Source organism: Carassius gibelio, chromosome A21 (assembly GCF_023724105.1).
Source record: "Carassius gibelio isolate Cgi1373 ecotype wild population from Czech Republic chromosome A21, carGib1.2-hapl.c, whole genome shotgun sequence".
Classification (NCBI taxonomy): Eukaryota; Metazoa; Chordata; class Actinopteri; order Cypriniformes; family Cyprinidae; genus Carassius; species Carassius gibelio.
The window spans coordinates 10,393,553-10,420,339 of record NC_068391.1 but is presented as its reverse complement, the minus strand read 5'-3'; the positions used below and the strand labels follow the sequence as shown (position 1 = coordinate 10,420,339).

At 35.8% G+C, this 26,787-nt stretch overlaps 4 long non-coding RNA genes across 5 annotated transcripts; 3 read left to right on the top strand and 1 right to left on the bottom strand.

Moving 5' to 3' along the window:
* On the top strand, positions 1-17,998 carry LOC127941855 (uncharacterized). Of its 2 annotated transcripts, none has more exons than XR_008149154.1 (3): positions 1-290; positions 2,672-3,209; positions 17,822-17,998. It is a non-coding gene; the product is annotated as an uncharacterized LOC127941855 (long non-coding RNA). The 2 variants fall into 2 exon arrangements; XR_008149153.1 differs by lacking the exon at positions 17,822-17,998 and adding an exon at positions 5,465-5,544.
* Positions 5,604-24,448, bottom strand: LOC127941854 (uncharacterized). Its single transcript, XR_008149152.1, has 3 exons — positions 23,060-24,448; positions 13,242-13,435; positions 5,604-5,730 (listed from the first exon to the last, which is right to left on the bottom strand). It is a non-coding gene; the product is annotated as an uncharacterized LOC127941854 (long non-coding RNA).
* On the top strand, positions 12,068-15,657 carry LOC127941852 (uncharacterized). Its single transcript, XR_008149150.1, has 2 exons — positions 12,068-12,646; positions 15,101-15,657. It is a non-coding gene; the product is annotated as an uncharacterized LOC127941852 (long non-coding RNA).
* LOC127941853 (uncharacterized) lies at positions 22,051-25,146 on the top strand. The gene is made up of 2 exons (XR_008149151.1): positions 22,051-22,597; positions 25,072-25,146. It is a non-coding gene; the product is annotated as an uncharacterized LOC127941853 (long non-coding RNA).
* The last annotated feature ends 1,641 nt before the right edge of the window (positions 25,147-26,787 follow it).

Below are 26,787 nucleotides of genomic sequence, written 5' to 3'. Positions count from 1 at the left end.
CTATTTGAAAGGGTTAACGGATGTTGATCGGAACGAAACTCGCTGGGTACGTTCGACTCATGAACCTTAAGGTCTGTAAGAATTTTGAAAGAAATCGGCCACTAGTTGGCGCTAACGAGTTTTATGGCTCTGTAATCACGTGGTGTTTCACATATCAACACAATATGCATATCATTTGATAGATCTCCTCATAATGCACAACTTTGCCTCAAGAACCATTGCTGTCAATCAAATCGTTCAATTGTTATTCACAAATATGTTAAAAACCTACTTTTGCGAACTAGTCCTAGGTTTTTTGTCCGATCGGAACCACACCACTGCAGTGATAATCTGTGGACTCTCTAGATCAATAATTATCCAAAAAATGTTGAATTTTGTACTTTGGTTAGAGTTAAAGGGGTAATTAAGAAAAGGGGTGTGGCCAAACATACCCCAAAGCCTATAAAACCTAAACGAAAACTCAAAACTTTATGAAACTACGAGAAATCATGTAACAGGTGACTCTTAACAAGCATGCAAAGTTTCATGGAGATCTGACCATAGGTGGCGCTATAACAGTAGAAAAGGTCTCAAAACACAAGATTTATATGGTAAATGGCCTCAAATTGTTTGAAAATGCTCATATATTCACTCAAAAACACTAGATCTTCAAATCATATGATAGATCTCCTCATTCTGAACAACTTTGCCTCTGGGACCAATGTTGTCAATAAAGCTGTTAATTAAATATTCAACATTATTTTAAAAAGTTACTTTGGCATACTTGTGATAGGGTTTAAGATGAAAATCAATAAAACCACTGAAGTACAATTCTCTAGACTCTGAAGGTCAATAATTATCAAAAACATGTTGAACCATTGCATTTGGACAACTATGAACCAGTAATTTTATAATATGTTCTTTTCACAGTATACACAAAGACCTATTAATACAAACAAAAAGCCCACAAATTATCAAAACTGTGTAAAATATTGCAAGATTTCATTCTAAACAAGCATGCAAAATTTAAGAGAGATTGGGCAAAAAAAATAACACTATAACAGTTATGTTTAAAAACAGTGTTGTTTGAGTAAATGCAATTTATAACCACTAGATGGCAGCGGAAGACCACTAATGGGCTCATTCAGAGAAGTTAAACAGTACTGTTTTCATGAATACATGCCAAAACATTAATAAATTAACTGTTATAACATTTTTAAACTCATTGAGTCAATGTTTTCCATTTTGTTCATACAGATATATCAGTTTTTACAATTTTGCCACATTATGATTACAGTTTAAACTGAAAATGACATCTAAACTCTTAAAAATATAAAACTTGCAATACATTTACTGTCACCTATCACTTATTTCAAATCCCTACATCTGCAACAAAATGTGTGTGCATGTATGTGTGTCTTTGTCTTTGTGTGTGTGCATATGCTTATAGAGTATGGATATATTAGTCTAATAATTTACTTTCAGTGTGTGTGTCTCTCTGTTAGCCTATTCTCCATTTTGGATGTGTTTAGCGGTCATCCATACGTCCAGGTTGGCTCTAACCACCGCAGATGCCTTAAATGCTTGAACCCCGGTAAATGCTGCTTGCAGCTTTAATTATTATTATTATTATTATTATTATTATTCTTCCGCCCTAGAACTGAACGTGCAGCCCAAACCGTAAGGCCTAGAGAGCTGAAATTTGGACAGATCGTAGAGCTCATTTTGGGGAGAACTTATCAAAGTCTCAGCCCAATCGGCCAAACGGGGGCGCTATAGCGCAAAAAACAAAAATTTTGGACGTTTTTGGCCGTGAATCGTAAACCGTTAGCCACAAACTCAAAAACATGGCATCATAGCAATCCTTGGGTTAGCCCGAACAAAAGTGCACGGCGCCTTTTTGGGGTCTACGACACACCGTTTTCTCGCAAAATCGAGCTATATCCGAAACCTACTTTTGCGAACTAGTCCTAGGATTTTCAACCAATCAGAACCAAACCACTTCAGAAATATTCCCTGGACACTCAATATCAATAATTATCAAAAAAAAAGTTGAAATTTCAATTTTTACGCGAAACAGTATGCCAAAAAGCGTCTATAGTAACGTTGGCCAAATGCTATTTTAACTATAACTCTTGAACGGAATGAGATAACTTCACCAAACTTGGTACACATATGTACGAGCTCAATTTTGGGTAAAATAAAAAAAATTGCGCATCTCTGCCACTTGGGGGCGCAATAAGATAGAAAAAACACATAAATGGCTATAACTAGGCAACCGTTGGCTCGATCGACTTGAAAATTGGTATGCAGTGTCTTGGTCTGAAGGGGCACAAGTACCTATGAGGACATTTGCATATCTCAAAAAACATGGCCGCCATTGGCCAAACAATTTTAAGCACCTATTTGAAAGGGTTAACGGATGTTGATCGGAACGAAACTCGCTGGGTACGTTCGACTCATGAACCTTAAGGTCTGTAAGAATTTTGAAAGAAATCGGCCACTAGTTGGCGCTAACGAGTTGTATGGCTCTGTAATCACGTGGTGTTTCACATATCAACACAATATGCATATCATTTGATAGATCTCCTCATAATGCACAACTTTGCCTCAAGAACCATTGCTGTCAATCAAATCGTTCAATTGTTATTCACAAATATGTTAAAAACTTACTTTTGCGAACTAGTCCTAGATTTTTTGCCCGATCAGAACCAAACCACTGCAGTAATATTCTGTGGACTCTCTAGATCAATAATTATCAAAAAAATGTTGAATTTTGTCCTTTGGTTAGCTGTAAAGGGGTAATTTAGAAAAAGGGGTGTGGCCAAACATACCCCAAAGCCTATAAAACCTAAACGAAAACTCAAAACTTTATGAAACTAGGTGAAATCATGTAACAGGTGACTCTCAACAAGGCTGCAAAGTTTCATGGAGATTGATCCATAGGTGGCGCTATAACAGTAGAAAAGGTCTCATAACACAAGATTTAGATGGTAAATGGCCTCAAACTGTTTGAAAATGCACATATATTCACTCAAAAACACCAAATCTTCATATCATATGATAGATCTCCTCATTCTGAAAAACTTTGCCTCTGGGACCAATTTTGTCAATAAATCTGTTAATTAAATATTCAAGATTATTTGAAAAAGTTACTTTGGCAAAGTATTCCAAGGCTTTAAGCTGAAAATCAATAAAACCACTGAAGTACAATTCTCTAGACTCAGAAGGTCAATAATTATCAAAAACATGTTAAACAATTGCATTTGGACAATTATAAACCAGTAATTTTATAATATGTTATTTGCATAGTGTACACAAAGGCCTATTAATACAAACAGAAAGCCCACAAATTATCAAAACTGTGTAAAATAATGCATAATTTCATTCTAAACGAGCATGCCATATTTAAGAGATATTGGGCAAAAAACACTAAGAGTTAAAAGGATTAACACATTGATGTATGAGAAATTGCCATTTATAACCACTAGATGGCAGCGGAAAACCACTAATGGGCTCAATCAGCTAACTTAAACTGTACAGTTGAAAGGATGTAATGCCTAAACAATACAAAAAACACTCTTACAACATTTCAAATCTCATTGAGTTAAAGTTTTCCATTTTGTTCATTCAGACATATCAGTTTTTAAAATGTTACCACATTATGATTACAGTGAAACCTGAAAATGACATCTAAAATCTTAAAAACGAGTTTAATCATTTAATTTCAGTGTGTGTGTCTGTCTGTTAGCCTATTCTCCATTTTGGATGTGTTTAACGGCCATCCATATATGTCCAGGTTGGCTCTGACCACCTAAGATCCCTTAAGTGCTTGAACCCCGTAAATGCTGCTTGCAGCTTTAATTATTATTATTATTATTATTATTATTATTATTATTATTCTTCCGCCGTAAAACTGAACGTGCAGCCCAAACCGTAAGGCCTAGAGAGCTGAAATTTGGACAGATCGTAGAGCTCAATTTGGGGAGAACTTATCAAAGTCTCAGCCCAATCGGCCTAACGGGGGCGCTACAGCGCAAAAAACAAAAATTTTGGACATTTTTGGCCGTAAATCGTATACCGTTAGCCGTAGACTCAAAAACATGGCATTGTTGCAATCCTTGGGTTAGCCCGAACAAAAGTGCACGGCGCCTTTTTGGGGTCTACGACGCACCGTTTTCTCGCAAAATCGAGCTATATCCGAAACCTACTTTTGCGAACTAGTCCTAGGATTTTCAACCAATCAGAACCAAACCACTTCATAAATATTCCCTGGACACTCAATATCAATAATTATTAAAAAAAAGTTGAAATTTCAATTCTTACGCGAAACAGTACGCCAAAAAGCGTCTATGCTAACGTTAGCCAAATACTATTTTGACTATAACTCTTGAACGGAATGAGATATCTTCACCAAACTCGGTACACATATGTATGAGCTCAATCTTTGGTCAAATCAAAAAAATTGCGCATCTCTGTCACTTGGGGGCGCTATAAGATAGAAAAAACACATAAATTGCTATAACTAGGCAACCGTTGGCTTGATCAACTTGAAAATCGGTATGCAGTGTCTTGGTCTGAAGGGGCACAAGTACCTATGAGGACATTTGCATATCTCAAAAAACATGGCCGTCATTGGCCAAACAAATTTAAGCACCTATTTGAAAGGGTTAACGGATGTTGATCGGAACGAAACTAACTGGGTACGTTCGACTCATGAACCTTAAGGTCTGTAAGAATTTTGAAAGAAATCGGCCACTAGTTGGCGCTAACGAGTTTTATGGCTCTGTAATCACGTGGTGTTTCACATATCAACACAATATGCATATCATTTGATAGATCTCCTCGTAATGCACAACTTTGCCTCAAGAACCATTGCTGTCAATCAAATCGTTCAATTGTTATTCACAAATATGTTAAAAACCTACTTTTGCGAACTAGTCCTAGGTTTTTTGCCCGATCGGAACCAAACCACTGCAGTAATATTCTGTGGACTCTCTAGATCAATAATTATTAAAAAAATGTTGAATTTTGTCCTTTGGTTAGTTGTAACCGGGTAATTTAGAAAAAGGGGTGTGGCCAAACATACCCCAAAGCCTATAAAACCTAAAGGAAAACTCAAAACTGTATGAAACTCAGTGAAATCATGTATCAGGTGACTCTTAACAAGCATGCAAAGTTTCATGGAGATCAGACCATAGGTGGCGCTATAACAGTAGAAAAGGTCTCAAAACACAAGATTTATATGGTAAATGGCCCCAAATTGTTTGAAAATGCTCATATATTCACTCAAAAACACTAAATCTTCATATCATATGATAGATCTCCTCATTCTGAACAATGTTGCCTCTGGGACCAATGTTGTCAATAAAGCTGTTAATTAATTATTCAAGATTATTTTAAAAAGTTACTTTGGCATACTTGTGATACGGTTTAAGATGAAAATCAATAAAACCACTGAAGTACAATTCTGTAGACTCTGAAGGTCAATAATTATCAAAAACATGTTGAACAATTGCATTTGGACAACTATAAACCAGTAATTTTATAATATGTTCTTTTCATAGTGTACACAAAGGCTTATTAATACAAACAGAAAGCCCACACATTATCAAAACTGTGTAAAACAATGCATAATTTCATTCTAAACAAGCATGCAAAATTTAAGAGAGATTGGGCAAAAAAAAATTACAACACTATAACAGTTATGTTTTAAAACACAGTGTTGTTTGAGTAAATGCAATTTATAACCTCTAGATGGCAGTGGAAGACCACTAATGGGCTCATTCAGTTAAGTTGAACAGTACTGTTGAAAGGATTCATGAATTCATCCCAAAACATTAAAAATGTAACTGTTATAACATTTTAAATCTCATTGAGTCAATGTTTTCCATTTTGTTCTTACAGATATATCAGTTTTTACTATTTTGCCACATTGTGATTACAGTTTAACCTGAAAATGACATCAAAACTCTTAAAAAGAGAAGACTTGCAATAAGTTTATTGTCACCTATCACTTATTTCAAATACCTATATCTGCAACAAAATGTTTGTGCATGTATATGTGTGTCTTTCTGTGTGTGTGTGTGTGTGCATATGCTTATAGAGTATACATATATTAGTCTAATCATTTACTTTCAGTGTGTGTGTCTGTCTGTTAACCTGTTCTCCATTTTGGATGTGTTTAAATGTCATCCATGCATCCAGGTTGGCTCAGACCACCTCAGAGGCCTTAATGTGCTTGAACCCCGGTAAATGCTGCTTGCAGCTTTAATTAGGGGTTCAAGCACGCAGTGCTGAAACCCTATTGTATTTGTTAGGATTTTTATTATTAGGGGTTCAAGCACGCAGTGCTGAAACCCTATTGTAATTGTTAGGATTTTTATTATTATTATTATTATTTTTCCGCCTTAAAACTGAACGGGCAGCCCAAACCGTAAGGCCTAGAGAGCTGAAACTTGGTCAAAAGGTAGTAGTCTTGCTCGCTACTCAGGCGCAAAGATCCGGCCCAATCGGCCAGTGGGGGGCGCTACAGTGATCAAAAATGCGTTTTTGCTAATAGCTCCTAAACCGCTTGTGATAGAGCCAAAAATTTAACATTTCTGGAATCCATGGGTCATGCGAAATTAAAAACGGTCACTCTGATTTTGGGTCTAGGAGGCCTCGTTTTTTCGCAAATTTGACGTATGTCCAAAACCTACTTTTGCGAACTTGTCCTAGGTTTTTCGCCCAATCTGAACCAAACCACTGCAGAAATGTTCTCTGTCCAGTGAATATCAATAATTATCAAAAAAAAGTAGAAATTTCGACTCACTGTCGTAATGGGATGCCAAAACATTCGAAAGTCGAGGACCAATTTTACGCAACAGGCTATAACTCATGAATGAAATGAGATATCTTCACCAAACATGGTACACATATGTATGAGCTCAATCTTTGGTCAAATAAAAAAAATTGCGCATCTCTGCCACTTGGGGGCGCAATAAGATAGAAAAAACACATACATGTCTATAACTAGGCAACCGTTGGCTCGATCGACTTGAAAATTGGTATGCAGTGTCTTGGCCTGAAGGGGCACAAGTACCTATGAGGACATTTGCATATCTCAAAAAACATGGCCGCCATTGGCCAAACAATTTTAAGCACCTATTTGAAAGGGTTAACGGATGTTGATCGGAACGAAACTCACTGGGTATGTTCGACTCATGAACCTTAAGGTCTGTAAGAATTTTGAAAGAAATCGGACACTAGTTGGCGCTAACGAGTTTTATGGCTCTGTAATCACGTGGTGTTTCACATATCAACACAATATGCATATCATTTGATAGATCTCCTCATAATGCACAACTTTGCCTCAAGAACCATTGCTGTCAATCAAACCGTTCATTAATTATTCACAACTATGTAAAAAACCTACTTTTGCGAACTAGTCTTAGGTTTTTTACCCGATCGGAACCAAACCACTGCAGTAATATTCTGTGGACTCTCTAGATCAATAATTATCAAAAAAAATTTGAATTTTGTACTTTGGTTAGCGTTAAAGGGGTAATTAAGAAAAGGGGTGTGGCCAAACATACCCCAAAGCCTATAAAACCTAAAGGAAAACTCAAAACTTTATGAAACTCCTTGAAATCATGTAACAGGTGACTCTTAACAAGCATGCAAAGTTTCATGGAGATCAGACCATAGGTGGCGCTATAACAGTAGAAAAGATATCAAAACACAAGATTTATATGGTAAATGGCCTCAAATTGTTTGAAAATGTTCATATATTCACTCAAAAACACTAAATCTTCATATCATATGATAAATCTCCTCATTCTGAACAACTTTGCCTCTGGGACCAATGTTGTCAATAAAGCTGTTAATTAAATATTCAAGATTATTTCAAAAAGTTACTTTGGCATACTTGTGATACGGTTTAAGATGAAAATCAATAAAACCACTGAAGTACAATTATCTAGACTCTGAAGGTCAATAATTATCAAAAACATGTTGAACAATTGCATTTGGGCAACTATAAACCAATAATTTTATAATATGTTATTTGCATAGTGTACACAAAGGCCTATTTATACAAACAGAAAGCCCACAAATTATCAAAACTGTGTAAAATAATGCATGATTTCATTCTAAACAAGCATGCAAAATTTAAGAGAGATTGGGCAAAAAAAAATTACAACACTATAACAGTTATGTTTTAAAACAGTGTTGTTTGAGTAAATGCAATTTATAACCACTAGATGGCAGCGGAAGACCACTAATGGGCTCATTCAGCTAGTTAAACAGTACTGTTTTCATGAATTCATGCCAAAACATTAATAAATTAACTGTTATAACATTTTAAATCTCATTGAATTGATGTTTTCCATTTTGTTTATACAGATGTATCAGTTTTTACAATTTTGCCACATTATGATTACAGTTTAACCTGAAAATGACATCTAAACTCTGAAAAAGAGAAGACTTGCAATAATTTTATGTCACCTATCACTTATTTCAAATACCTATATCTGCAACAAAATGTTTGTGCATGTATATCTGTGTCTTTGTGTGTTTGTGTGTGCATATGCTTATAGAGTATACATATATTAGTCTAATCATTTACTTTCAGTGTGTGTATCTGTCTGTTAACCTGTTCTCCATTTTGGATGTGTTTAAATGTCATCCAAACATCCAGGTTGGCTCTGACCACCTCAGATGCCTTAAATGCTTGAACCCCGGTAAAATGCTGCTTGCAGCTTTAATTAGGGGTTCAAGCACGCAGTGCTGAAACCCTATTGTAATTGTTAGGATTTTTATTATTAGGGGTTCAAGCACGCAGTGCTGAAACCCTATTGTATTTGTTAGGATTTTTATTATTATTATTATTATTATTAGGGGTTCAAGCACGCAGTGCTGAAACCCTATTGTATTTGTTAGGATTTTTATTAGGGGTTCAAGCACGCAGTGCTGAAACCCTATTGTATTTGTTAGGATTTTTATTATTATTATTATTATTATTATTATTATTATTATTATTCTTCTGCCCTAGAACTGAACGTGCAGCCCAAACCGTAAGGCGTAGAGAGCTGAAATTTGGACAGATCGTAGAGCTCAATTTGGGGAGAACTTATCAAAGTCTCAGCCCAATCGGCCTAACGGGGGCGCTACAGTGCAAAAAACAAAAATTTTGGACATTTTTGGCCGTAAATCGTATACCGTTTGCCGTAGACTCAAAAACATGGCATTGTTGCAATCCTTGGGTTAGCCCGAACAAAAGTGCACGGCGCCTTTTTGGGGTCTACGACGCACCGTTTTCTCGCAAAATCGACCTATATCCGAAACCTACTTTTGCGAACTAGTCCTAGGATTTTCAACCAATCAGAACCAAACCACTTCATAAATATTCCCTGGACACTCAATATCAATAATTATTAAAAAAAAGTTGAAATTTCAATTCTTACGCGAAACAGTACGCCAAAAAGCGTCTATGCTAACGTTAGCCAAATACTATTTTGACTATAACTCTTGAACGGAATGAGATATCTTCACCAAACTCGGTATACAGATGTATGAGCTCAATCTTTGGTCAAATCAAAAAAATTACGCATCTCTGCCACTTGGGGGCGCTATAAGATAGAAAAAACACATAAATTGCTATAACTAGGCAACCGTTGGCTTGATCGACTTGAAAATTGGTATGCAGTGTCTTGGTCTGAAGGGGCACAAGTACATATGAGGACATTAGCATATCTCAAAAAACATGGCCGCCATTGGCCAAACAAATTTAAGCACCTATTTGAAAGGGTTAACGGATGTTGATCGGAACGAAACTCGCTGGGTACGTTCGACTCATGAACCTTAAGGTCTGTAAGAATTTTGAAAGAAATCAGCCACTAGTTGGCGCTAACGAGTTTTATGGCTCTGTAATCACGTGGTGTTTCACATATCAACACAATATGCATATCATTTCATAGATCTCCTCATAATGCACAACTTTGCCTCTAGAACCATTGCTGTCAATCAAATCGTTCAATTGTTATTCACAAATATGTTAAAAACCTACTTTTGCGAACTAGTCCTAGGTTTTTTGTCCGATCGGAACCAAACCACTGCAGTAATATTCTGTGGACTCTCTAGATCAATAATTATTAAAAAAATGTTGAATTTTGTCCTTTGGTTAGCTGTAAAGGGGTCATTTAGAAAAAGGGGTGTGGCCAAACATACCCCAAAGCCTATAAAACCTAAACGAAAACTCAAAACTTTATCAAACTCGGTGAAATCATGTAACATGTGACTCTTAACAAGCATGCAAAGTTTCATGGAGATCGGACCATAGGTGGCGCCATAACAGTAGAAAAGGTCTCAAAACACAAGATTTATATGGTAAATGGCCTCAAATTGGTTGTAAATGCTCATATATTCACTCAAAAACACTAGATCTTCATATAATTTGATAAATATTCTCATTCTGAACAACTTTGCCTCTGGGACCAACGTTGTCAATAAAGCTGTTAATTAAATATTCAAGTTTATTTAAAAAAGTTACTTTGGCAAAGTATTCCAAGGCTTTAAGCTGAAAATCAATAAAACCACTGAAGTACAATTCTGTAGACTCTGAAGGTCAATAATTATCAAAAACATGTTGAACAATTGCATTTGGACCACTATAAACCAGTGGTTTTATAATATGTTATTTTACATAGTGTACACAAAGGCCTATTAATACAAACAGAAAGCACACAAATTATCAAAACTGTGTAAAATAATGCATAATTTCATTCTAAGCAAGCATGCAACATTTAAGAGAGACTGGGCAAAAAAATAACACTATACCAGTTATGTTTAAAAACACTGTTGTTTGAGTAAATACAATTTATAACCTCTAGATGGCAGCGGAAGACCACTAATGTGTTCATTCAGCTAAGTTAAACAGCACTGTTTTCATGAATTCAAGCTAAACATTAATAAATTAACTGTTATAACATTTTAAATCTCATTGAATTGATGTTTTCCATTTTGTTCATACAGATGTATCAGTTTTTCCAATTTTGCCACATTATGATTACAGTTTAATCTGAAAATGACATCTAAACTCTTAAAAAGAGAAGACTTGCAATAAGTTTATTGTCACCTATCACTTATTTCAGATACCTATATCTGCAACAAAATTTTTGTGCATATATATGTGTGTCTTTGTGTGTGTGTGTGTGTGTGTGTGCATATGCTTATAGAGTATACATATATTAGTCTAATCATTTGCTGTCAGTGTGTGTGTCTCTCTGTTAGCCTGTTCTCCATTTTGGATGTGTTTAAATGTCATCCAAACATCCAGGTTTGCTCTGACCACCTCAGAGGCCTTAATGTGCTTGAACCCCGGTAAATGCTGCTTGCAGCTTTAATTATTATTATTATTATTATTATTATTATTCTTCCGCCGTAAAACTGAACGTGCAGCCCAAACCGTAAGGCCTAGAGAGCTGAAATTTGGTCAGATCGTAGAGCTCAATTTGGGGAGAACTTATCAAAGTCTCAGCCCAATCGGCCTAACGGGGGCGCTACAGCGCAAAAAACAAAAATTTTGGACATTTTTGGCCGTAAATCGTATACCGTTAGCCGTAGACTCAAAAACATGGCATTGTTGCAATCCTTGGGTTAGCCCGAACAAAAGTGCACGGCGCCTTTTTGGGGTCTACGACGCACCGTTTTCTCGCAAAATCGAGCTATATCCAAAACCTACTTTTGCGAACTAGTCCTAGGATTTTCAACCAATCAGAACCAAACCACTTCATAAATATTCCCTGGACACTCAATATCAATAATTATCAAAAAAAAGTTGAAATTTCAATTCTTACGCGAAACAGTACACCAAAAAGCATCTATGCTAACGTTAGCCAAATGCTATTTTGACTATAACTCTTGAACAGAATGAGATATCTTCACCAAACTCGGTATACATATGTATGAGCTCAATCTTTGGTCAAATCAAAAAAATTGCGCATCTCTGCCACTTGGGGGCGCTATAAGATAGAAAAAACACATAAATGGCTATAACTAGGCAACCGTTGGCTCGATCGACTTGAAAATCAGGTATGCAGTATCTTGGTCTGAAGGGGCACAAGTACCTATGAGGACATTTGCATATCTAAAAAAACATGGCCGCCATTGGCCAAACAAATTTAAGCACCTATTTGAAAGGGTTAACGGATGTTGATCGGAACGAAACTCGCTGGGTACGTTCGACTCATGAACCTTAAGGTCTGTAAGAATTTTGAAAGAAATCGGCCACTAGTTGGCGCTAACGAGTTTTATGGCTCTGTAATCACGTGGTGTTTCACATATCAACACAATATGCATATCATTTGATAGATCTCCTCGTAATGCACAACTTTGCCTCAAGAACCATTGCTGTCAATCAAATCGTTCAATTGTTATTCACAAATATGTTAAAAACCTACTTTTGCGAACTAGTCCTAGGTTTTTTGCCCGATCGGAACCAAACCACTGCAGTAATATTCTGTGGACTCTCTAGATCAATAATTATTAAAAAAATGTTGAATTTTGTCCTTTGGTTAGCTGTAACGGGGTAATTTAGAAAAAGGGGTGTGGCCAAACATACCCCAAAGCCTATAAAACCTAAAGGAAAACTCAAAACTTTATGAAACTCAGTGAAATCATGTAACAGGTGACTCTTAACAAGCATGCAAAGTTTCATGGAGATCAGACTATAGGTGGCGCTATAACAGTAGAAAAGGTCTCAAAACACAAGATTTCTATGGTAAATGGCCTCAAATTGTTTGAAAATGTTCATATATTCACTCAAAAACACTAAATCTTCATACCATATGATAAATCTCCTCATTCTGAACAACTTTGCCTCTGGGACCAATGTTGTCAATAAAGCTGTTAATTAAATATTCAAGATTATTTAAAAAAGTTACTTTGGCATACTTCTGATAAGGTTTAAGATGAAAATCAATAAAACTACTGAAGTACAATTCTCTAGACTCTGAAGGTCAATAATTATCAAAAACATGTTGAACAATTGCATTTGGGCAACTATAAACCAATAATTTTATAATATGTTATTTGCATAGTGTACACAAAGGCCTATTAATACGAACAGAAAGCCCACAAATTATCAAAACTGTGTAAAATAATGCATGATTTCATTCTAAACAAGCATGCAAAATTTAAGAGAGATTGGGCAAAAAAAAATACAACACTATAACAGTTATGTTTTAAAACACAGTGTTGTTTGAGTAAATGCAATTTATAACCACTAGATGGCAGCGGAAGACCACTAATGGGCTCATTCAGCTAGTTAAACAGTACTGTTTTCATGAATTCATGCCAAAACATTAATAAATTAACTGTTATAACATTTTAAATCTCATTGAATTGATGTTTTCCATTTTGTTTATACAGATGTATCAGTTTTTACAATTTTGCCACATTATGATTACAGTTTAACCTGAAAATGGCATCTAAACTCTGAAAAAGAGAAGACTTGCAATAATTTTATGTCACCTATCACTTATTTCAAATACCTATATCTGCAACAAAATGTTTGTACATTTATATGTGTGTCTTTGTGTGTGTGTGTGTGCATATGCTTATAGAGTATACATATATTAGTCTAATCATTTACTTTCAGTGTGTGTGTCTGTCTGTTAACCTGTTCTCCATTTTGGATGTCTTTAAATGTCATCCAAACATCCAGGTTGGCTCTGACCACTTCAGATGCCTTAAATGCTTGAACCCCGGTAAAATGCTGCTTGCAGCTTTAATTATTAGGGGTTCAAGCACGCAGTGCTGAAACCCTATTGTATTTGTTAGGATTTTTATTATTATTATTATTATTATTATTATTATTATTATTATTCTTCTGCCCTAAAACTGAACGTGCAGCCCAAACCGTAAGGCCTAGAGAGCTGAAATTTGGACAGATCGTAGAGCTCAATTTGGGGAGAACTTATCAAAGTCTCAGCCCAATCGGCCTAACGGGGGCGCTACAGCGCAAAAAGCAAAAATTTTGGACATTTTTGGCCGTAAATCGTATACCGTTAGCCGTAGACTCAAAAACATGGCATTGTTGCAATCCTTGGGTTAGCCCGAACAAAAGTGCACGGCGCCTTTTTGGGGTCTACGACGCACCGTTTTCTCGCAAAATCGAGCTATATCCGAAACCTACTTTTGCGAACTAGTCCTAGGATTTTCAACCAATCAGAACCAAACCACTTCATAAATATTCCCTGGACACTCAATATCAATAATTATCAAAAAAAAGTTGAAATTTCAATTCTTACGCGAAACAGTATGCCAAAAAGCGTCTATGCTAACGTTAGCCAAATGCTATTTTGACTATAACTCATGAACGAAATGAGATATCTTCACCAAACTCGGTATACATATGTATAAGCTCAATCTTTGGTCAAATCAAAAAAATTGCGCATCTCTGCCACTTGGGGGCGCTTTAAGATAGAAAAAACACATAAATTGCTATAACTAGGCAACCGTTGGCTCGATCGACTTGAAAACCGGTATGCAGTGTCTTGGTCTGAAGGGGCACAAGTACCTATGAGGACATTTGCATATCTCAAAAAAACATGGCCGTCATTGGCCAAACAAATTTAAGCACCTATTTGAAAGGGTTAACGGATGTTGATCGGAACGAAACTCGCTGGGTACGTTCGACTCATGAACCTTAAGGTCTGTAAGAATTTTGAAAGAAATCGGCCACTAGTTGGCGCTAACGAGTTTTATGGCTCTGTAATCACATGGTGTGTCACATATCAACACAATATGCATATCATTTGATATATATCCTCGTAATGCACAAGTTTGCCTCAAGAACCATTGCTGTCAATTAAACCGTACAATTGTTATTCACAAATATGTTAAAAACCTACTTTTGCGAATTAGTCCTAGGTTTTTTGCCCGATCGGAACCAAACCACTGCAGTAATATTCTCTGGACTCTCTAGATCAATAATTATTAAAAACATGTTGAATTTTGTCCTTTGGTTAGCTGCAACGGGGTAATTTAGAAAAAGGGGTGTGGCCAAACATACCCCAAAGCCTATAAAACCTAAAGGAAAACTCAAAACTTTATGAAACTCAGTGAAATCATGTATCAGGTGACTCTTAACAAGCATGCAAAGTTTCATGGAGATCAGACCATAGGTGGCGCTATAACAGTAGAAAAGGTCTCAAAACACAAGATTTATATGGTAAATGGCCTCAAATTGTTTGAAAATGTTCATATATTCATTCAAAAACACTAAATCTTCATATCATATGATAAATCTCCTCATTCTGAACAACTTTGCCTCTGGGACCAATGTTGTCAATAAAGCTGTTAATTAAATATTCAAGATTATTTTAAAAAGTTACTTTGGCATACTTGTGATACGGTTTAAGATGAAAATCAATAAAACCACTGAAGTACAATTCTCTAGACTCTGAAGGTCAATAATTATCAAAAACATGTTGAACAATTGCATTTGGGCAACTATAAACCAATAATTTTATAATATGTTATTTGCATAGTGTACACAAAGGCCTATTTATACAAACAGAAAGCCCACAAATTATCAAAACTGTGTAAAATAATGCATGATTTCATTCTAAACAAGCATGCAAAATTTAAGAGAGATTGGGCAAAAAAAAATTACAACACTATAACAGTTATGTTTTAAAACACAGTGTTGTTTGAGTAAATGCAATTTATAACCACTAGATGGCAGCGGAAGACCACTAATGGGCTCATTCAGCTAGTTAAACAGTACTGTTTTCATGAATTCATGCCAAAACATTAATAAATTAACTGTTATAACATTTTAAATCTCATTGAATTGATGTTTTCCATTTTGTTTATACAGATGTATCAGTTTTTACAATTTTGCCACATTATGATTACAGTTTAACCTGAAAATGACATCTAAACTCTGAAAAAGAAAAGACTTGCAATAATTTTGTCACCTATCACTTATTTCAAATACCTATATCTGCAACAAAATGTTTGTGCATGTATATGTGTGTCTTTGTGTGTGTGTGTGTGTGCATATGCTTATAGAGTATACATATATTAGTCTAATCATTTACTTTCAGTGTGTGTGTCTGTCTGTTAACCTGTTCTCCATTTTGGATGTGTTTAAATGTCATCCAAACATCCAGGTTGGCTCTGACCACCTCAGATGCCTTAAATGCTTGAACCCCGGTAAAATGCTGCTTGCAGCTTTAATTATTATTATTATTATTATTATTATTATTATTCTTCTGCCCTAAAACTGAACGTGCAGCCCAAACCGTAAGGCCTAGAGAGCTGAAATTTGGACAGATCGTAGAGCTCAATTTGGGGAGAACTTATCAAAGTCTCAGCCCAATCGGCCTAACGGGGGCGCTACAGCGCAAAAAGCAAAAATTTTGGACATTTTTGGCCGTAAATCGTATACCGTTAGCCGTAGACTCAAAAACATGGCATTGTTGCAATCCTTGGGTTAGCCCGAACAAAAGTGCACGGCGCCTTTTTGGGGTCTACGACGCACCGTTTTCTCGCAAAATCGAGCTATATCCAAAACCTACTTTTGCGAACTAGTCCTAGGATTTTCAACCAATCAGAACCAAACCACTTCATAAATATTCCCTGGACACTCAATATCAATAATTATTAAAAAAAAGTTGAAATTTCAATTCTTACGCGAAACAGTACGCCAAAAAGCGTCTATGCTAACGTTAGCCAAATACTATTTTGACTATAACTCTTGAACGGAATGAGATATCTTCACCAAACTCGGTACACATATGTATGAGCTCAATCTTTGGTCAAATCAAAAAAATTGCGCATCTCTGCCACTTGGGGGCGCTATAAGATAGAAAAAACACATAAATTGCTATAACTAGGCAACCGTTGGCTCGATCAACTTGAAAATCGGTATGCAGTGTCTTGGTCTGAAGGGGCACAAGTACTTATGAGGACATTTGCATATCTCAAAAAACATGGCCGTCATTGGCCAAACAAATTTAAGCACCTATTTGAAAGGGTTAACGGATGTTGATCGGAACGAAACTCGCTGGGTACGTTCGACTCATGAACCTTAAGGTCTGTAAGAATTTTGAAAGAAATCGGCCACTAGTTGGCGCTAACGAGTTTTATGGCTCTGTAATCACGTGGTGTTTCACATATCAACACAATATGCATATCATTTGATAGATCTCCTCGTAATGCACAACTTTGCCTCAAGAACCATTGCTGTCAATCAAATCGTTCAATTGTTATTCACAAATATGTTAAAAACCTACTTTTGCGAACTAGTCCTAGGTTTTTTGCCCGATCGGAACCAAACCACTGCAGTAATATTCTGTGGACTCTCTAGATCAATAATTATTTAAAAAATGTTGAATTTTGTCCTTTGGTTAGCTGTAACCGGGTAATTTAGAAAAAGGGGTGTGGCCAAACATACCCCAAAGCCTATAAAACCTAAAGGAAAACTCAAAACTGTATGAAACTCAGTGAAATCATGTATCAGGTGACTCTTAACAAGCATGCAAAGTTTCATGGAGATCAGACCATAGGTGGCATTATAACAGTAGAAAAGGTCTCAAAACACAAGATTTATATGGTAAATGGCCCCAAATTGTTTGAAAATGCTCATATATTCACTCAAAAACACTAAATCTTCATAGCATATGATAGATCTCCTCATTCTGAACAACTTTGCCTCTGGGACCAATGTTGTCAATAAAGCTGTTAATTAAATATTCAAGATTATTTTAAAAAGTTACTTTGGCATACTTGTGATACGGTTTAAGATGAAAATCAATAAAACCACTGAAGTACAATTCTGTAGACTCTGAAGGTCAATAATTATCAAAAACATGTTGAACAATTGCATTTGGACAACTATAAACCAGTAATTTTATAATACGTTCTTTTCATAGTGTACACAAAGGCCTATTAATACAAACAGAAAGCCCACACATTATCAAAACTGTGTAAAACAATGCATAATTTCATTCTAAACAAGCATGCAAAATTTAAGAGAGATTGGGCAAAAAAAAAAAAAAAACCATTATAACAGTTATGTTTAAAAACACAGTGTTGCTTGAGTAAATGCAATTTATAACCTCTAGATGGCAGTGGAAGACCACTAATGGGCTCATTCAGTTAAGTTGAACAGTACTGTTGAATGGATTCATGAATTCATCCCAAAACATTAAAAATGTAACTGTTATAACATTTTAAATCTCATTGAGTCAATGTTTTCCATTTTGTTCTTACAGATATATCAGTTTTTACTATTTTGCCACATTGTGATTACAGTTTAACCTGAAAATGACATCTAAACTCTTAAAAAGAGAAGACTTGCAATAAGTTTATTGTCACCTATCACTTATTTCAAATACCTATATCTGCAACAAAATGTTTGTGCATGTATATGTGTGTCTTTCTGTGTGTGTGTGTGTGCATATGCTTATAGAGTATACATATATTAGTCTAATCATTTACTTTCAGTGTGTGTGTCTGTCCGTTAACCTGTTCTCCATTTTGGATGTGTTTAAATGTCATCCATGCATCCAGGTTGGCTCAGACCACCTCAGAGGCCTTAATGTGCTTGAACCCCGGTAAATGCTGCTTGCAGCTTTAATTATTATTATTATTATTATTCTTCTGCCCTAGAACTGAACGTGCAGCCCAAACCGTAAGGCCTAGAGAGCTGAAATTTGGACAGATCGTAGAGCTCAATTTGGGGAGAACTTATCAAAGTCTCAGCCCAATCGGCCTAACGGGGGCGCTACAGCGCAAAAAGCAAAAATTTTGGACATTTTTGGCCGTAAATCGTATACCGTTAGCCGTAGACTCAAAAACATGGCATTGTTGCAATCCTTGGGTTAGCCCGAACAAAAGTGCACGGCGCCTTTTTGGGGTCTACGACGCACCGTTTTCTCGCAAAATCGAGCTATATCCGAAACCTACTTTTGCGAACTAGTCCTAGGATTTTCAACCAATCAGAACCAAACCACTTCAGAAATATTCCCTGGACACTCAATATCAATAATTATCAAAAAAAGGTTGAAATTTCAATTCATACGCGAGACAGTACACCAAAAAGCGTCTATGCTAACGTTAGCCAAATGCTATGTTGACTATAACTCCTGAACGGAATGAGATATATTCACCAAACTCGGTAAACATATGTATGAGCTCAATCTTTGGTCAAATCAAAAAAAAATGCGCAACTCTGCCACTTGGGGGCGCTATAAGATATAAAAAACACATAAATTGCTATAACTAGGCAACCGTTGGCTCGATCGACTTGAAAATTGTTATGCAATGTCTTGGTCTGAAGGGGCACAAGTACCTATGAGGACATTTGCATATCTAAAAAAAACATGGCCGCCATTGGCCAAACAATTTTAAGGACCTATTTGAAAGGGTTAACGGATGTTGATCGGAACGAAACTCGCTGGGTACGTTCGACTCATGAACCTTAAGGTCTGTAAGAATTTTGAAAGAAATCGGCCACTAGTTGGCGCTAACGAGTTTTATGGCTCTGTAATCACGTGGTGTTTCACATATCAACACAATATGCATATCATTTGATAGATCTCCTCATAATGCACAACTTTGCCTCAAGAACCATTGCTGTCAATCAAATCGTTCAATTGTTATTCACAAATATGTTAAAAACCTACTTTTGCGAACTAGTCCTAGGTTTTTTGTCCGATCGGAACCAAACCACTGCAGTAATATTCTGTGGACTCTCTAGATCAATAATTATTAAAAAAATGTTAAATTTTGTCCTTTGGTTAGCTGTAACGGGGTAATTTAGAAAAAGGGGTGTGGCCAAACATACCCCAAAGCCTATAAAACCTAAAGGAAAACTCAAAACTTTATGAAACTCAGTGAAATCATGTAACAGGTGACTCTTAACAAGCATGCAAAGTTTCATGGAGATCAGACCATAGGTGGCGCTATAACAGTAGAAAAGGTATCAAAACACACGATTTATATGGTAAATGGCCTCAAATTGTTTGAAAATGTTCATATATTCACTCAAAAACACTAAATCTTCATATCATATGATAAATCTTCTCATTCTGAACAACTTTGCCTCTGGGACCAATGTTGTCAATAAAGCTGTTAATTAAATATTCAAGATTATTTAAAAAAGTTACTTTGGCATACTTGTGATACGGTTTAAGATGAAAATCAATAAAACCACTGAAGTACAATTCTCTAGACTCTGAAGGTCAATAATTATCAAAAACATGTTGAACAATTGCATTTGGGCAACTATAAACCAATAATTTTATAATATGTTATTTGCATAGTGTACACAAAGGCCTATTTATACAAACAGAAAGCCCACAAATTATCAAAACTGTGTAAAATAATGCATGATTTCATTCTAAACAAGCATGCAAAATTTAAGAGAGATTGGGCAAAAAAAAATTACAACACTATAACAGTTATGTTTTAAAACACAGTGTTGTTTGAGTAAATGCAATTTATAACCACTAGATGGCAGCGGAAGACCACTAATGGGCTCATTCAGCTAGTTAAACAGTACTGTTTTCATGAATTCATGCCAAAACATTAATAAATTAACTGTTATAACATTTTAAATCTCATTGAATCGATGTTTTCCATTTTGTTTATACAGATGTATCAGTTTTTACAATTTTGCCACATTATGATTACAGTTTAACCTGAAAATGACATTTAAACTCTGAAAAAGAGAAGACTTGCAATAATTTTATGTCACCTATCACTTATTTCAAATACCTATATCTGCAACAAAATGTTTGTGCATGTATATGTGTGTCTTTGTGTGTGTGTGTGTGCATATGCTTATAGAGTATACATATATTAGTCTAATCATTTACTTTCAGTGTGTGTGTCTGTCTGTTAACCTGTTCTCCATTTTGGATGTGTTTAAATGTCATCCAAACATCCAGGTTGGCTCTGACCACCTCAGATGCCTTAAATGCTTGAACCCCGGTAAAATGCTGCTTGCAGCTTTAATTATTATTATTATTATTATTATTCTTCCGCCCTAGAACTGAACGTGCAGCCCAAACCGTAAGGCCTAGAGAGCTGAAATTTGGACAGATCGTAGAGCTCAATTTGGGGAGAACGTATCAAAGTCTCAGCCCAATCGGCCTAACGGGGGCGCTACAGCGCAAAAAACTAAAATTTTGGACATTTTTGGCCGTAAATCGTATACCGTTAGCCGTAGACTCAAAAACATGGCATTGTTGCAATCCTTGGGTTAGCCCGAACAAAAGTGCACGGCGCCTTTTTGGGGTCTACGACGCACCGTTTTCTCGCAAAATCGAGCTATATCCAAAACCTACTTTTGCGAACTAGTCCTAGGATTTTCAACCAATCAAAACCAAACCACTTCATAAATATTCCCTGGACACTCAATATCAATAATTATCAAAAAAAAGTGGAAATTTCAATTCTTACGCGAAACAGTACGCCAAAAAGCGTCTATGCTAACGTTAGCCAAATGCTATTTTGACTATAACTCTTGAACGGAATGAGATATCTTCACCAAACGCGGTATACATATGTATGAGCTCAATCTTTGGTCAAATAAAAAAAATTGCGCATCTCTGCCACTTGGGGGCGCTATAAGATAGAAAAAACACATAAATTTCTATAACTAGGCAACCGTTGGCTCAATCGACTTGAAAATCGGTATGCAGTGTCTTGGTCTGAAGGGGCAAAAGTACCTATGTGGACATTTGCATATCTCAAAAAACATGGCCGCCATTGGCCAAACAAATTTAAGCACCTATTTGAAAGGGTTAACGGATGTTGATCAGAACGAAACTCGCTGGGTACGTTCGACTCATGAACCTTAAGGTCTGTAAGAATTTTGAAAGAAATCGGCCACTAGTTGGCGCTAACGAGTTTTATGGCTCTGTATTCACGTAGTGTTTCACATATCAACACAATATGCATACCATTTGATAGATCTCTTCGTAATGCACAACTTTGCCTCAAGAACCATTGCTGTCAATCAAATCGTTCAATTGTTATTCACAAATATGTTAAAAACCTACTTTTGCGAACTAGTCCTAGGTTTTTTGCCCGGTCGGAACCAAACCACTGCAGTAATATTCTGTGGACTCTCTAGATCAATAATTATTAAAAAAATGTTGAATTTTGTCCTTTGGTTAGCTGTAACGGGGTAATTTAGAAAAAGGGGTGTGGCCAAACATACCCCAAAGCCTATAAAACCTAAAGGAAAACTCAAAACTTTATGAAACTCAGTGAAATCATGTAACAGGTGACTCTTAACAAGCATGCAAAGTTTCATGGAGATCAGACCATAGGTGGCGCTATAACAGTAGAAAAGGTCTCAAAACACAAGATTTATATGGTAAATGGCCTCAAATTGTTTGAAAATGTTCATATATTCACTCAAAAACACTAAATCTTCATATCATATGATAAATCTCCTCATTCTGAACAACTTTGCCTCTGGGACCAATGTTGTCAATAAAGCTGTTAATTAAATATTCAAGATTATTTTAAAAAGTTACTTTGGCATACTTGTGATACGGTTTAAGATGAAAATCAATAAAACCACTGAAGTACAATTCTCTAGACTCTGAAGGTCAATAATTATGAAAAACATGTTGAACAATTGCATTTGGGCAACTATAAACCAATAATTTTATAATATGTTATTTGCATAGTGTACACAAAGGCCTATTTATACAAACAGAAAGCCCACAAATGATCAAAACTGTGTAAAATAATGCATGATTTCATTCTAAACAAGCATGCAAAATTTAAGAGAGATTGGGCAAAAAAAAATTACAACACTACAACAGTTATGTTTTAAAACACAGTGTTGTTTGAGTAAATGCAATTCATAACCACTAGATGGCAGCGGAAGACCACTAATGGGCTCATTCAGTTAAGGTTAAACAGTACTGTTTTCATGAATTCATGCCAAAACATTAATAAATTAACTGTTATAACATTTTAAATCTCATTTAATTGATGTTTTCCATTTTGTTTATACAGATGTATCAGTTTTTACAATTTTGCCACATTATGATTACAGTTTAACCTGAAAATGACATCTAAACTCTGAAAAAGAGAAGACTTGCAATAATTTTATGTCACCTATCACTTATTTCAAATACCTATATCTGCAACAAAATGTTTGTGCATGTATATGTGTGTCTTTGTGTGTGTGTGTGTGTGTGTGCATATGCTTATAGAGTATACATATATTAGTCTAATCATTTACTTTCAGTGTGTGTGTCTGTCTGTTAACCTGTTCTCCATTTTGGATGTGTTTAAATGTCATCCAAACATCCAGGTTGGCTCTGACCACCTCAGATGCCTTAAATGCTTGAACCCCGGTAAAATGCTGCTTGCAGCTTTAATTATTATTATTAGGGGTTCAAGCACGCAGTGCTGAAACCCTATTGTATTTGTTAGGATTTTTATTATTATTATTATTATTATTATTATTATTATTATTATTATTATTCTTCTGCCCTAAAACTGAACGTGCAGCCCAAACCGTAAGGCCTAGAGAGCTGAAATTTGGACAGATCGTAGAGCTCAATTTGGGGAGAACTTATCAAAGTCTCAGCCCAATCGGCCTAACGGGGGCGCTACAGCGCAAAAAGCAAAAATTTTGGACATTTTTGGCCGTAAATCGTATACCGTTAGCCGTAGACTCAAAAACATGGCATTGTTGCAATCCTTGGGTTAGCCCGAACAAAAGTGCACGGCGCCTTTTTGGGGTCTACGACGCACCGTTTTCTCGCAAAATCGAGCTATATCCGAAACCTACTTTTGCGAACTAGTCCTAGGATTTTCAACCAATCAGAACCAAACCACTTCATAAATATTCCCTGGACACTCAATATCAATAATTATTAAAAAAAAGTTGAAATTTAAATTCTTACGCGAAACAGTACGCCAAAAAGCGTCTATGCTAACGTTAGCCAAATACTATTTTGACTATAACTCTTGAACGGAATGAGATATCTTCACCAAACTCGGTACACATATGTATGAGCTCAATCTTTGGTCAAATCAAAAAAATTGCGCATCTCTGCCACTTGGGGGCGCTATAAGATAGAAAAAACACATAAATTGCTATAACTAGGCAACCGTTGGCTCGATCAACTTGAAAATCGGTATGCAGTGTCTTGGTCTGAAGGGGCACAAGTACTTATGAGGACATTTGCATATCTCAAAAAACATGGCCGTCATTGGCCAAACAAATTTAAGCACCTATTTGAAAGGGTTAACGGATGTTGATCGGAACGAAACTCGCTGGGTACGTTCGACTCATGAACCTTAAGGTCTGTAAGAATTTTGAAAGAAATCGGCCACTAGTTGGCGCTAACAAGTTTTATGGCTCTGTAATCACGTGGTGTTTCACATATCAACACAGTATGCATATCATTTGATAGATCTCCTCATAATGCACAACTTTGCCTCAAGAACCATTGCTGTCAATCAAATCATTCAATTGTTATTCACAAATATGTTAAAAACCTACTTTTGCGAACTAGTCCTAGGTTTTTTGTCCGATCGGAACCAAACCACTGCAGTAATATTCTGTGGACTCTCTAGATCAATAATTATTAAAAAAATGTTGAATTTTGTCCTTTGGTCAGCTGTAAAGGGGTAATTTAGAAAAAGGGGTGTGGCCAAACATACCCCAAAGCCTATAAAACCTTAAAGAAAACTCAAAACTTTATGAAACTCGGTGAAATCATCTAACTTGTGACTCTTAACAAGCATGCAAAGTTTCATGGAGATCAGACCATAGGTGGCGCTATAACAGTAGAAAAGGTCTCAAAACACAAGATTTATATGGTAAATGGCCTCAAATTGTTTGTAAATGCTCATATATTCACTCAAAAACACTAAATCTTTATATCATTTGATAAATATCCTCATTCTGAACAACTTTGCCTCTGGGACCAACGTTGTCAATAAAGCTGTTAATTAAACATTCAAGATTATTTTAAAAAGGTACTTTGGCAAACTAGTGATCGGGTATAAGATGAAAATCAATAAAACCACTGAAGTACAATTCTCTAGACTCTGAAGGTCAATAATTATCAAAAACATGTTGAACAATTGCATTTAGACAACTATAAACCAGTAATTTTATATTATGTTATTTGCATAGTGTACACAAAGGCCTATTAATACAAACAGAAATCCCACAAATGATCAAAACTGTGTAAAATAATGCATGATTTCATTCTAAACAAGCATGCAAAATTTAAGAGAGATTGGGCAAAAATAAAAAAAATAACAACACTATAACAGTTATGTTTAGAAACACAGTGTTGTTTCAGTAAATGCAATTTATAACCACTAGATGGCAGCGGAAGACCACTAATGGGCTCATTCAGTTAAAATGAACAGTACTGTAGAAAGGATTCATGAATTCATGCCAAAACATTAATAAATTAACTGTTATAACATGTTACATCTTATTGAATCAATGTTTTCCATTTTGTTCATACAGACACATCATTTTTTACAATTTTGCCACATTGTGATTACAGTGAAACCTGAATGACATCTAAACTCTTAAAAACTAGTTTAATCATTTAATTTCAGTGTGTGTGTGTCTGTCTTTTGGATGTATTTAAATGTCATCCATACATCCTGGTTGGCCGAGACCACCCCAGAGGCACAAAGACCTATTAATACAAACAGAAATCCCACAAATTATCAAAACTGTGTAAAGTAATGCATAATTTCATTCTAAACAAGCATGCAACATTTAAGAGAGATAGGGCAAAAAAACCCAACAACAACACTTTAACAGTTATGTTTAAAAACACAGTGTTGTTTGAGTAAATTCAATTTATAACCACTAGATGGCAGCGGAAGACCACTAATGGGCTCTTTCAGCTAGTACTGTTTTTATGAATTCATGCCAAAACATTAATAAATTAACTGTTATAACATTTTGTATCTCATTGAATTGATGTTTTCCATTTTGTTCATACAGATGTATCAGTTTTAACAATTTTGCCACATTATGATTACAGTTTAATCTGAAAATGACATCTAAACTCTAAAAAAAGAGAAGACTTGCAATAAGCTTATTGTCACCTATCACTTTTTATCAAATACCTATATCTGCCACAAAATGTTTGTGCATTTATATGTGTATCTTTGTGTGTCTTTGTGTGTGTGTGTGTGTGTGTGTGTGTGTGTGCATATGCTTATAGAGTATACATATATTAGTCTAATCATTTACTTTCAGTGTGTGTGTCTGTCTGTTAGCCTGTTCTCCATTTTGGATGTGTTTAACTGTCATCCATACATCCAGGTTGGCTCTGACCACCTCAGAGGCCTTAATGTGCTTGAACCCCGGTAAAATGCTGCTTGCAGCTTTAATTATTATTATTATTATTATTCTTCCGCCTTAAAACTGAACGTGCAGCCCAAACCGTAAGGCCTAGAGAGCTGAAACTTGGTCAGATCATAGTAGTCTTGCTCGCTACTCAGATACAAAGAACCGGCCCAATCGGCCTAACGGGGGCGCTACAGCGCAAAAAACAAAAATTTTGGACATTTTTGGCCGTAAAGTGTAAACCGTTAGCCATAGACTCAAAAATATGGCATTGTTGCAATCCTTGGGTTAACCCGAACAAAAGTGTACGGCGCCTTTTTGGGGTCTACGACGCACCGTTTTCTCGCAAAATCGAGCTATATCCGAAACCTACTTTTGCGAACTAGTCCTAGGATTTTCAACCAATCAGAACCAAACCACTTCATGAATATTCCCTGGACACTCAATAT